The sequence below is a fragment of the Sesamum indicum genome, linkage group LG5 (genome assembly GCF_026168435.1).
Source record: "Sesamum indicum cultivar Baizhima isolate 11 linkage group LG5, ASM2616843v1, whole genome shotgun sequence".
Classification (NCBI taxonomy): Eukaryota; Viridiplantae; Streptophyta; class Magnoliopsida; order Lamiales; family Pedaliaceae; genus Sesamum; species Sesamum indicum.
Genome location: NC_142661.1, coordinates 1,232,712 through 1,245,064, shown reverse-complemented (window position 1 = coordinate 1,245,064; position 12,353 = coordinate 1,232,712).

The following is a 12,353-nucleotide window of genomic DNA, read 5'->3' as shown; positions in this document are numbered from 1 at the left end:
AATATCGCATGGAAAACTCTTTATGTAATGGGGTCGGTTTCGAATTTGAACGGCCAAGATTGACCAATGACCCCACCCACCCCCCCAGCAAAAACCCATAATTATTTCTATATAAATAATATAATAAAACACAGAAATCTCTAAATTTACCATAATTAAATGAAAATCTTGAGCCAGATCTCTTTTTATTTAATTTTTAATTATTTTATTATTTTCCCTCTATAATCCTTCACTATTAATTAATACACTCCTTATCTAATCCCACGGACCGCATTTAACTGATTTTATTTGTGTAATAAATGGTGGTTTTATTTGAAATAATTGAATTAAATATGAGACAGTTATTTAGTGTATTATCTACATAATTTTTTTATTATTAAATTGATAAATAAAGCAACAACTATTTATTTGAAAAGTAATAGATGATCTCTTAATTTATTACTTAGATTTTATATCCTATATTTTGTAACTTAGCTATAATAATATCATCAATATATCATTCTTATTTATTTAGTATTAAATCCCACGTCGAGACGTCGGACTTCAGGGATATTTGCGATAACTTCTATTCTTATAGTAAAAATCAATTGTAAGTTAAGCAGTACTTCCAATGTTCAAAAAAAAAGTATTTACGATTTTACTAGTAAGCTGCAGATATCAGCAAAAAGTTGTTCAGTTCAGAAGTTGTAAAACATGAACACTCTTTTTAATTTACGTTCAGCGTTTACGGACACCCTGTAATTTATTATATTCGGTCCGTAATTCAAAATTTTTTAAAAAAAATATTTTCATATAATAGTTTCTAAATTAATAATTATGAAGCTATGACAACATCATTTTTGACATATATAAATATATTTTTAAATTATTTTTAAAAAAATTATATATTTGTTTTTAAAAATAGTATTATTTATTAAAATTAGGGCTGTGGATAATGAAATTAAAGGGTTATGGAAGACTAAGGTATAGAGTAGTAATTAGTGTAATGGATAAGGATAAAAGTGGGGTATTAAATGATATGGGAAAAATTCAAAGGGGAGATCCGTAATTATAGGGTTCTTTAGGGGGTGATTGTGGCACAAAAAGGAACAATACTCAGAAAATAGTGGCGCAAGATCTTTACTCCCCCACCCAAATGGAGACTATTTGCATAATTTAGATTAAAATATTTAAATTTTTAAATGTAAAATTACTTTTTTAGTTAATACTCAAATATATAAATGTATTATTATTATTATTATTATTATCAACAAAAGGGTTGTTTTCAATTTTTTTATTGATTTTTATATAAAAATATAATTAATTAAATATGATTTAATAATATTCTTTTGTTGTAGAAAAACTATTAATATAAAGTAATTATTATAAACAAATAAATAATTTTAAAAAAGAATATTTGGGATAGAAAAAAGTAAAACAAAATATTAACTGAACTATTTTAAAAAAATAATTCTTACGCGTAGATACTGAGAAAATGTGGAAGTTAGTGGTACGGAAAAAAAAAATTCAAATAAAAAAAAAAGACACCGAACCATGGTTCTTGATATATTTGTACATTTTACTATTTTAAATGGAAATTCAAATTATCATTATTTTTTTTAAAAAAAAATTGTTGGTAGTTTAAAGCTTTTAGCTTTTACCTAAAACGATTTTATTTAAAAAAATTATAATAATAATAATAATTATTATTATTATTGTTACTTTATTGAAATTTTAATTACCTCCATATGAATGTCTCTAAATATGAAAAGCAATTCCCAATTAAATTGTTCCCTACTCTCACCTAAAAACAGCTACAACATTTAACTTCAAGATTCTATATCAACATTAGGCACGTGATTTGATTTTGGTCCGTCTATTATTAATTACAATAAATTATAAAAGAGGTCTCGAAATTTATCATGAGTATAAATATTTATTTATTATTTAGAAAATTATAAATATTTTTTAAAATTAACGGCCGTCTAATAAATTCTCCGACATAGGTTGTCACGTTGCAGTGTTAATTTGTTAGGCGTTTATCGATTTTATAGAAATATTTATAATTATAAAAAATTTTAAGGAAGACTGTCGTAATTATCTTATTAGTTATTAGCACATTGAGACAAGACGGGCTGAGATGAAATGAAATGAAACGGGGAGCAATCACGAGATATTTTTTTTAAATAATTATGAGGTATTTTTTAATTTTCTTTTTAATGATAATTGTGGCAAGAAGGGCCACACCTGACACGGCCACGTGTTGGTCAGGCGGAAGCAAGACGTGGCGCGCGTGAGTAGCTAGTTCCTTCTAGCATATCCCCACGGCGCCGCTTTTACTTTGACTGCTGTTCCCCCCGCAACGGACGGCCCAGATTGGGAGGTGGCATCTGATCACTGACCGCCACGTCGCCGAACAGAAATTATTTCATCCTTCTTGCCGCCGATCCAATAGCTCACTGCCACGTGTGGGGAAAGGCGCCGTGGAAAGCGGTTGAGGTTTCTGTTGGCCGGGATTAGATTGTTATCAGAACTGGGGGGGTCCTGTCATGTGGGACCCAATCTAAGGTTAATAACGTCTGGGTCCCACTTTATCCATTGTGGGTAAGAGAGAGAGGAGAGTTTTTCATTGTTGGCGTGGGGGGCCGTGCTGTGTGTGTTTAATGATGTTGTGGTGAGAAATTTTCTTGTATGCCAATCTCCCTATCCCAAATTATTACGTGTCGGTAAAATTTCATTTAAAAAAAAAAATTCCTGTGTTTTCACAAAAACACAAAAAAGAAAAAAACAAAAATCCCGATTTAATAAAAAAATAGGCTAAACACGGGAGAATTTATTAAAAAAATATCAAAAAACAAAATTAGTAAAATAGAGCGAAATTGAAATTGTTAGAAAAGTAAGTGGCACCGCAGTTACTGACCGCAATGCCACAATTTTTTATTTAAAAAAAAAAGCTTCTTTGTGTCACCGCGGTGACAAACCGCGGTGACATTGTTTTTTTTTAAAAAAAAAACTTTTAATGTGTCACCGCGGTTCGAAATCGCGGTGACAATTTTTTTTTTTAAAAAAAATTATTTTATTTTATGATGAATTGTTGTCAACTTCTCGTTAAAATTTCGATACTATTATGGCGAGTTGTCAGCCATCAAATATACCGTCGACTCTCCTTGATGAGACGAATATTTCCCCACAAACAATTTCAAGCTTTATCAATCGTAAATAATGAATTTTTAGCACGAACATCGCACTTTTCGGCCGTCGATTCGCCACCACCGGAGCGACCCACGATCACGAACCACCGCCACTAGACTCGCCTCGACCTAGCGGTTCTAACGAGACCAACCTGCTTCAATTTTATTAAATATTTGTTAAGATATAAAAATTTGAAGTTTTTTCGTTGAAAATTCGCATTGAAGCTGTTTGTTGCCATTTTTCCACCGTCAGGACAAATCACAGATTAAGACCATAGCCGTTCGATTCTTGTCGTCCAGACGATTCCAACAAGACTAATCTTGCTCAATTTCATCAAGTATTTGTTTGTTCAATTAAAATACATATGTTTTAAAATAGTTATAATTTTATTAAATTCTATTTATTAATTAATAATATTATTTATAAAAATAATTAATTAATAATCTATTTATAATTAATTAATAATTAATAATTAATAATACTATTTAGACCAGTCTTGCTCAATTTCATCAAGTATTTGTTGAGATTTGAAAATTTGAAGATTTTTCCACCAAAAATTCGCTGAAACTGTTTGTCAAATTCATTTTCTTTCTTTTTTGTTTGTTCAATTAAAATACATATATTTTAAAATATTTATAATTTTATTAAATTCTATTTAATTAATTATAAATAGTATTATTAATTAATTATAAATAGTATTATTAATTATTTAATTAATTATAATAGTATTATTAATTATTTATAAATAGTATTATTAATTAATTAAATAGAATTTAATAAAATTATAACTATTTTAAAAATTGAACAAACAAATACTTGATGAAATTGAGCAAGATTAGTCTTGTTGGAATCGTCTGGACGACAGGATTCGAACGGCTATGGTACTGTGATTCGTCCTGACGGTGGAAAAATGGCAACAAACAGTTTCAATGCGAATTTTCGACGAAAAAACTTCAAATTTTCATATCTTAACAAATATTTAATAAAATTGAACTAGGTTGGTCTCGTTAGAACCGTTAGGTCGAGGCGAGTCCAGTGGCGGTGGTTCGTGATTGTGGGTCGCTCCGGTGCCGGCGAATCGACGGTCGAAAAGTGCGGTGTTTGTGCTAAAAATTCATTATTTACGATTGATAAAACTTGAAATTGTTTGTGGGGGAAATGTTCGTCTCATCAAGGGGAGTCGAACGGTATATTTGATGACTGACAATTCACCATAATAGTGCCGAAATTTTAACGAGAAGTTGACAACAATTCATCATAAAATAAAATAATTTTTTTTAAAAAAAAAATTTGTCACCGCGGTTGAACATATTAATTTTTTTTTTTTTTAAAAAAAATACAATGTCACCGCGGTTACAAACCACGGTGACATAGAGAAGCTTTTTTTTTTTAAATAAAAAATTGTGGCACCGCGGTTAGTAACCGCGGTGTCACTTACTTTTCTAACAATTTTAATTTTACCTTACTTTACTAATTTTTTTTTTTTTGCATTTTTTTAATTAATTCCCCCTAAACACGTGTTCGAATTTTTTAAAATATTACACATTCATTCCTGTTCATTAAATAACACTAATATTGTTGAACTTTTCAGTGATCAGACAGTTACACTCTTATTCTTATAATCGTAGGATCCTGGAACGATACCAAGCCCTGTCAGCCTTAATGCCCGACAAGGCTTGACTTCGGCTTGGTCTACTAATGTCTTGCCTATTAATAAAAATAATAACTGAATTTTTTGTAACATGTTTAGAAAAATTGATTTTTTCGATATTCTCATGTTCAGTCTCTCTTCATTGGTTAGGACCACTTGATTTTCACTTAGCTAAGGATTCATTTGGTTCAAGTGAGAGAAAAAAGGGAAGTGAAAAGGGGAGGGGGAGGGAAAGAATAATAGTTTTGCTTCAAATTGTTTGGTATGATTGAAAGTGGAATAAATATCGAATACTTTCCCTCGTTTGCTACGAGAAAAACAAATTGACAAGAAATGACTAATTTTTATAATTTTACTGAATAACCCTTCTCTTCATTTTGTATCAGAAAATAAATGGATTAATATTATACTAATATAATCTTAGTATAACAAAAATTTAAAAACCTTATTTATCAAATAAGAACAAGAATATTTTTTATTAATAAAATTTTTTATCAAAATGAGTATTATTCATTTATTCTAAACTATTTAATTTAAATAAAATAAAAATTACTAATAATATTTTCGACTAATGAATTCGAATTCACATATCAGCGCATTTATTGGTACCAAAAGCAACTTTGTATATCAATTCTGGACGCATTGAAGAGGCAATGCAAAGAAGGCAAGCATCTCCAGCAATTTTGTTATCTCTTTTCTGGTAATTATGTATAGTATTATTAACAGGAAGGAAAAAAGATTTGGAGAAAAATTACAGATATAGATATATATGAGTAATAGAGTAAATAAAAATAAAAAACATACCTTTTGCCTTTTTAGTTTTATACTTCTACTTTTCCGCTCAATTTCGGATGGAAACAAAATTGAACTCCAGAGGGGTTTCATATACATCGAGTTTTACTTTACCTTCATCTTTTCCTCCAAACCAAACACCAACACTATCTCTTATACATTTATTTTACTTCCACTTTTCTTATACTTCCACTTTTCACCCCAATCAAACACAGTCTAAGAAAAAAATATCAGGTTATATTTCTTACCAAAATTCCTCTTGCTTGTAAATTTCAACCCGTCTTCGTTGTCGGAATAATAATTTGTAAGAACCAATCATACTTATATTATTATATTTATTTAATTATAATAATTACTATAATAATCTATTTTTTATGAATTAAATATTTTATTTACCACCTAATTAATTAAAATTTGATATGGTAAATCCAAATATCTGGCCTCGCATTGGTTGGATCTGTGTTAGAAGAACGCAATTGCGGATGTGATCAACTCTTTATTGCCATTAAATTTTAAATTTTAAGAATTAAGAATCCAAATTTAAGCTTTTATTTTTTAAAAAAAAAGAAAAAGAAAAAGAAAAAGAGCCAGCACATGAAGCGGAAGAGTAGCAAGATTTAAGCTTTTAAATAAATAATATAGAATCAATAAATGAGTAAAAAATAACCACCATTGGATCATAAATTCATTAATATCAAAGTCCACATTAATTTTTTGAAATTATTTTATACTATATAAATTTATAAAAATAAATAATATATATAAATTATTATATAAAATATAATACATATAAATATATATAGGTGACAACGATCGCCACCATTGCATCTAAATGGGTGTTGGTTGTTGTTCGAGAAGAAGAAGGGGGCGACGACCCTTTTTCTCTCTAATTAATGGAGAGTCGTCGCCCAATATTATGTGCCATGATAGTCGATTGTACACAAATCCATACAAGTCATCGTCTGTATGTATATATATTATATTGAATTATATTTATAATTTAAAAATTAATATTTATTTATATAAATATATAATTTTTGTAACTTTTATTTATAAATGATATCTACTAATTTGTACTAAAATAATAGTGTCTTAAAATATTTTTAAATTAAATAATAATATTAGTAAATAATATATAATTATTATAAATACATAATAGTAAATTTTAATTTATTTTTTAAGAAATTATAATGACTCTATGTTGTCACTAGGTAAGTTGGTGAACCATTCTTGTGTCTTTCCTGCAAGAGTAGTAACAAACAATTTAGCTGTAATTAGGCCTGATTGTTCATAGAGATTCATTACCAACTCGAAGGTTGCCACATGTTCTTAAGGATCTTTGGTCCCATCATATTTGGGTAGATTTGGCATCCTAAAATTTGGGTTCACCACCTCTCTCAATATCTTGTTACAAAAGGATGAGTTTCCATTTTGTGCTACTAATTCCCCTCGCCTCTTCAATTCATCAATTTGCTTGCCCAATTATTGTAATTGTTTCCACGTACTGTCTACTTCTACTCTAGAGATCCCCGGTTCTCTTCTCTTAGCTCTCTCTTTGCTACTGGATCCTACTTCTGAGGACTCTGGTTTGCTGCCTTTCACATGCTTTCTTCTACCCGTTCCTTCGGATGCTCTTTCAATTTCCTTTTCTTTAAACAATTGTCGTTTGGTTGCTTCCTTGACAATAAGTGTGGCGGTTCTTTTTTCGTAAGCCACCAATGCATTCCTTCCAGCTTCTTCCATCAATTTTTGCAGTTTTCCCCTAGTCAATTGCACCATTTCTTCTCTTTGCCTAGGTGTATCCTCCATTCCATGCATATCTCCCCTCAAGGTTCCTTCCATTTCCTTTCGATTGGCGATCATCAGATTTTCCACAGACGGCACCAACTGATCTAAATCGAAATATGCTACCTCCCTAGACAAGTCCAAGCTCGCCACGTATACGTCCCATATCGTAAATGAGTCTTGAGGAATAAACACGTGCGTTAGGCTAATCGAGTTCATCCCCGACTAAGACCTCCGATGCTCAAGTTAGTTCGGGTCAAGGTAAAAATATGCGATCTATAAGCGCAAGGGTGAATGCAATAAATGCACGTTACCTTAAAATAATTCATATCTGAAGTATTTATAGGGCTCGAGTGTGCAGTATGAACTGAGTCACATGTCATCATCTAGATGCTCATAATTTTTTATCGTACGGTGGAACATTTAGCACTTCAAACGAACGATTTTCCAGGTCCTCGCACAAGTTAGAGCCCCGAGGATCTGACTTTGTGTGCAGATCCTCCAATTTCTATGATATTTTGCCCATAATGGAGGGGCTTTTTCGTCTTTCTGAATGGATATGGGTAGTACCCCGATCACATTTCCCTTCGACTTCTTGCCCTTTTTCTAACGTTTCTCTTTATAGATAGTAAACATGATAACTAAACGTTAATTAATTATAATACAGAATTAATATGAGAAAAGAGAAAAAATCATTATTCCTAATATTAGAAAAAAAAAAAAAAAACATTTGCAGGGTCGTTTCTATGAGAAGAAAATGATGCAGAATATGACACAAAATCGTATAAGATAGTTACAAAAAATTTTGAAATTTATATTGTCCAATTTCAAAGTGGATCACACATTATGACTATATATTATTTATCAGAATCTTTACTATTATAAACAAAAAAAGGGTTATAGATATAATTTTGTGATTCCAAAAAGGAAAAAAGTTATCATTTAGTCCATGTGATATTGTAAATGTCCAAATTATCCCTTTATAAAAAATAAATTAGCAATTTACCCCCTATATTTTCTAAAATGCAGCTATTTACTCCCTTGTATTTTTAAAAAAAATTAAACAATTTACCTCTCTAGACAGGAGGTGTAAATTGCTTTATTTTAAAAAATAAAGCGGATATAAATTGCTATTATTTTTTTATAGAGAGGTAATTTACAATATCACATGAGAGTAAATTGCATTAAACCTGTTCCAAAAATACCCTTCAATTGATAAAATAATTAACATATTAATTTTTTCAAGTTTTATATTAATTTGACTGTTCAATTAAAATATTTAACTGTTATTTGTAATCTATTTAATGCGTGAACAATTATTATTATATACATACAAAAATGACGTGTCATGATGGCTAGTATGTTTTTAAATAATTCTGATAAATTAATGATAAGTGAAGAAAACTAAAACCATATAATATAATAGATGAATATAGTTAAAAATAAAAAGAATAAAGACAATTAAAAACCACATCGGCATCACATGCACTTTTAATTATTTTCTTGAAATAAAATAATTTAATTTAATGATCTTCACGCTGGATCGATGAATATATATATATATATATATATATATCAACGTGATAATATAATTAAAATCACAATCTTTATCATGTTAGCACGAGTTTCATCAAAATTTCTCCACTTACAACAAATAAATTAATTATATTTAATTAAGAATTAATTATTTCACTAAGATAGAGGGGCAAATAATTAATCCTAAAAAAAAAATTAAACAAATGAAGCATGAGGTCCTACCCCGTAATGTGGGGTTGACCGAACAATTGTCAACTGATAGATATTTTTAATAAATTAATGGACCAAAGTGCTCCCTTATTTTTTATTTTTTATTTTTTTGTAATTATTATATAGATATGTAAAATTTGGACAATGGCATGTGTCCAAAATTATTTCATTATATTCTAGACCTTCATATTACAATATCTTGATTAATAATAATAAAAAAAAATAGCCATTTATTGAGTGTATGTTATAAGATATATGTGGACCTCTTTCTTTTTTCATTTTTTTTTAATTTTTAAAGACTTGATTTTGGTGTTATATATGTCCATGTTTAGGGTGCTATAAAATCATTCGAATGAATTGTGTACGTCTGCAGAAAATATAATAAATAAATAAATATAAAATTATATATATGGTTTAGAAAAAAAAGGGTGAAATAGCAATTTACCCATCGATAATATTGAAAATGAACGCATTAACCCCCTATGAAAAAATATAGCAATTTACCCTCTTGTACTTTTTAAAATGAAACAATTTACCTTCTTATATAGGGGGATAGATTGTTGTATTCTAAAAAATTACAGGGAGGTAAATCGCTATTTGTTTTTTTATAAAGGGGTAATTTGCTCATTTGTGATATCATAAGGGGGTTGCTTGTATTTTTTTAAAAAAAAATTCGTCATCCATGGTTTGCTCAAGATCAATTCTAGTAAGATAATTTCGTGTGTATTATAATAAAATATCACATATCAACCTTTTGTACTATAATATTTATAAAGTATTGTAAAGCGATAATTTTACCCTTGGGGAGAAAGAGTTGGATCTGCAATTGATGAGTATGGATGCGACGTTGAGTCAGGCTCTATACTCCATAAAAGGACTGTTATATTTTCTCAATAATTTTTTGAATTAATTACACGTAAACTTTTGAAAATGTGAAAAAATATTTTTTTCAAAAAAAAAAAATTCAAAGTTATACTTGCAAATATTTTGAAAATTTTTTATTTACATCTTTACCCCTCCCATTAATAAGATTTGGACAAAAATGCTGACGTCAACAAAAGAGTTACATAAACTTTTAATTTGTTATCATTTATTGTGCTTCGTATGATTTATTAATGAAATAAAAAAATCAAATAGGTATAATTATAATGAAATATTATTCTTGAATTATCGCTATTGGCTAACAATAGTCACTGACGAATTATTAGTCAACTATACTGTTAATAATTTATACAGAATGTTAAATAAGGCTTAAACTTATAAGTTTATATATTTTTTATTTTATTTTCTGAGTTCAATAATTTTTCATCAAAATCTTAATAGAAGGGTATTGTAATAAAAAATTATCGAAAAAAGTGTAAGTATAATTTCAATATTTTTTATAAAAAATACCTAATTCCTATCAACCACTACTAACATTGATAAATTATTATAAATAATAGACCTATATCTAAATTTCTGATTAGACATTTGATGGGACTTCAAACTAAAACTTAGATCATTAACCAAAATAGTATTTCAACTATATATAGGAGAATTATTTGATTTCTTGATTGTGCAAATTCCACATGATTTCATTCATTTTTGGACAATGTTTATATGAATAGAAATCTAATTAAATTCCAAAACATATATCCCAAAAATGTCACATTAATTTAACAAAATTATGAGATTTCGATCAAAATAGATAATACATGAAATAAGAACATTCTATCAAAATAAGTAAGGGAATATGCCATCTGCCCGGAACTCTTTCTTGGGTGTTGGTCTTTCTTTTTTGTTACAATATATGGCTGCCCGGATTGCCCAACCACATGATCCTTGCCTTGGAAAATTAAATTGATCTCTTACATAGTTCATACGACGTCGTTGCAAGCTTAAAGGCATAAATTCCCATTTGATTTTTAGAAAAGTTGTCCACATCACAAAAACTCAGTGATACAGATAAACGTTCCGTATTGATTCAAAAGCTTATAATCTAAATAGCCTCCTCTTTTTAAAAAAGTTTTTTTAAGGACAAAATCGTGAGGTTTATACGAAGTCAAGGCGAATAATACCTTACACGACGAGGTATCGATCAAGTTGCAAGCCACGCTATAATAATGTAGATAAGCCCAAGTTGTTAAGCATAATGATGCACATAAGCGTCCCACGTTAATTGCAGATGAGGAGACTGAGTAGTTTATAAGCTCAATGACCTTCTCTTTCTTACAAGACACCTTTTATAACAAAATCGTGAGACTTATACAATGTTAGAACGGATAATACTTTGCGGAAAGATATACCAATCGAGTTGCAAGTCACATCAAAAATAATTTTAAATATACGAATAATATTTATCTAAAAAAATTAATATTTTCTCACCAACTCTCGTGAAAAATCCTAATAACAAACATTTGGAGTTAATTGCAATGAGATTTAGGACCACCTTTGGTTTGGACTGATTGGCAGTAACAAAAGAACATAATAATAAACATCTCCATCAGCTACACTTTACAAGGACAATGACTGTGTTGTCGTGGTTTTGGATCACAAGCGTAGACGTGGTTGGCCGCGTTGGATTGGTCATAACGCGTGATCTACTAGAAAGGCGACTTCTGAGCCCACAAAGATCTCTTTTTGTGGATTGGGATGCAGGAGAACCACGCTTTCAATGTTCACCGCAAAATTGTTGGAAATTATCCCCCCCACGTTACGGTTACGTCAATTTTATGCGCCCACCAGATTTTTTTTATCAACTGATATCGTATTTGTTTATTTCGATCAAACGTTCTTACACGCAGTATTATGCGATGTATCAAATATTCAAAAAAAAAAAAAAAAAAACCCTCCTAAACTGTCGCATCGACATGAGAGTGCATATATAACTAGCACCATTTTTATATATATATTTTTTATTTTTTTAATTTCGATTTAATTATTGTATAAATGAAAGTTTCAGATTTTATCACTAAGATATATGGTTGAGATTATTTGATATGAAATATATTTTTTTGAAAAAATTATAAATTTATATATTTTTAAAATTATGTATTATATATTAAAATATATATTTTTAAAATTAATGTATATACACATAGAGAGAGGGAGAGATGGAGGCGACCCGACCGTCATCCATGCTAGGCCGGGGGAGGAAGCCAATGATGGAGGATTTGGGCGAAGGAGGTGGCAGATTGGGGGAGGAGGTGGTGGCTGGGGCGGGGAGGTA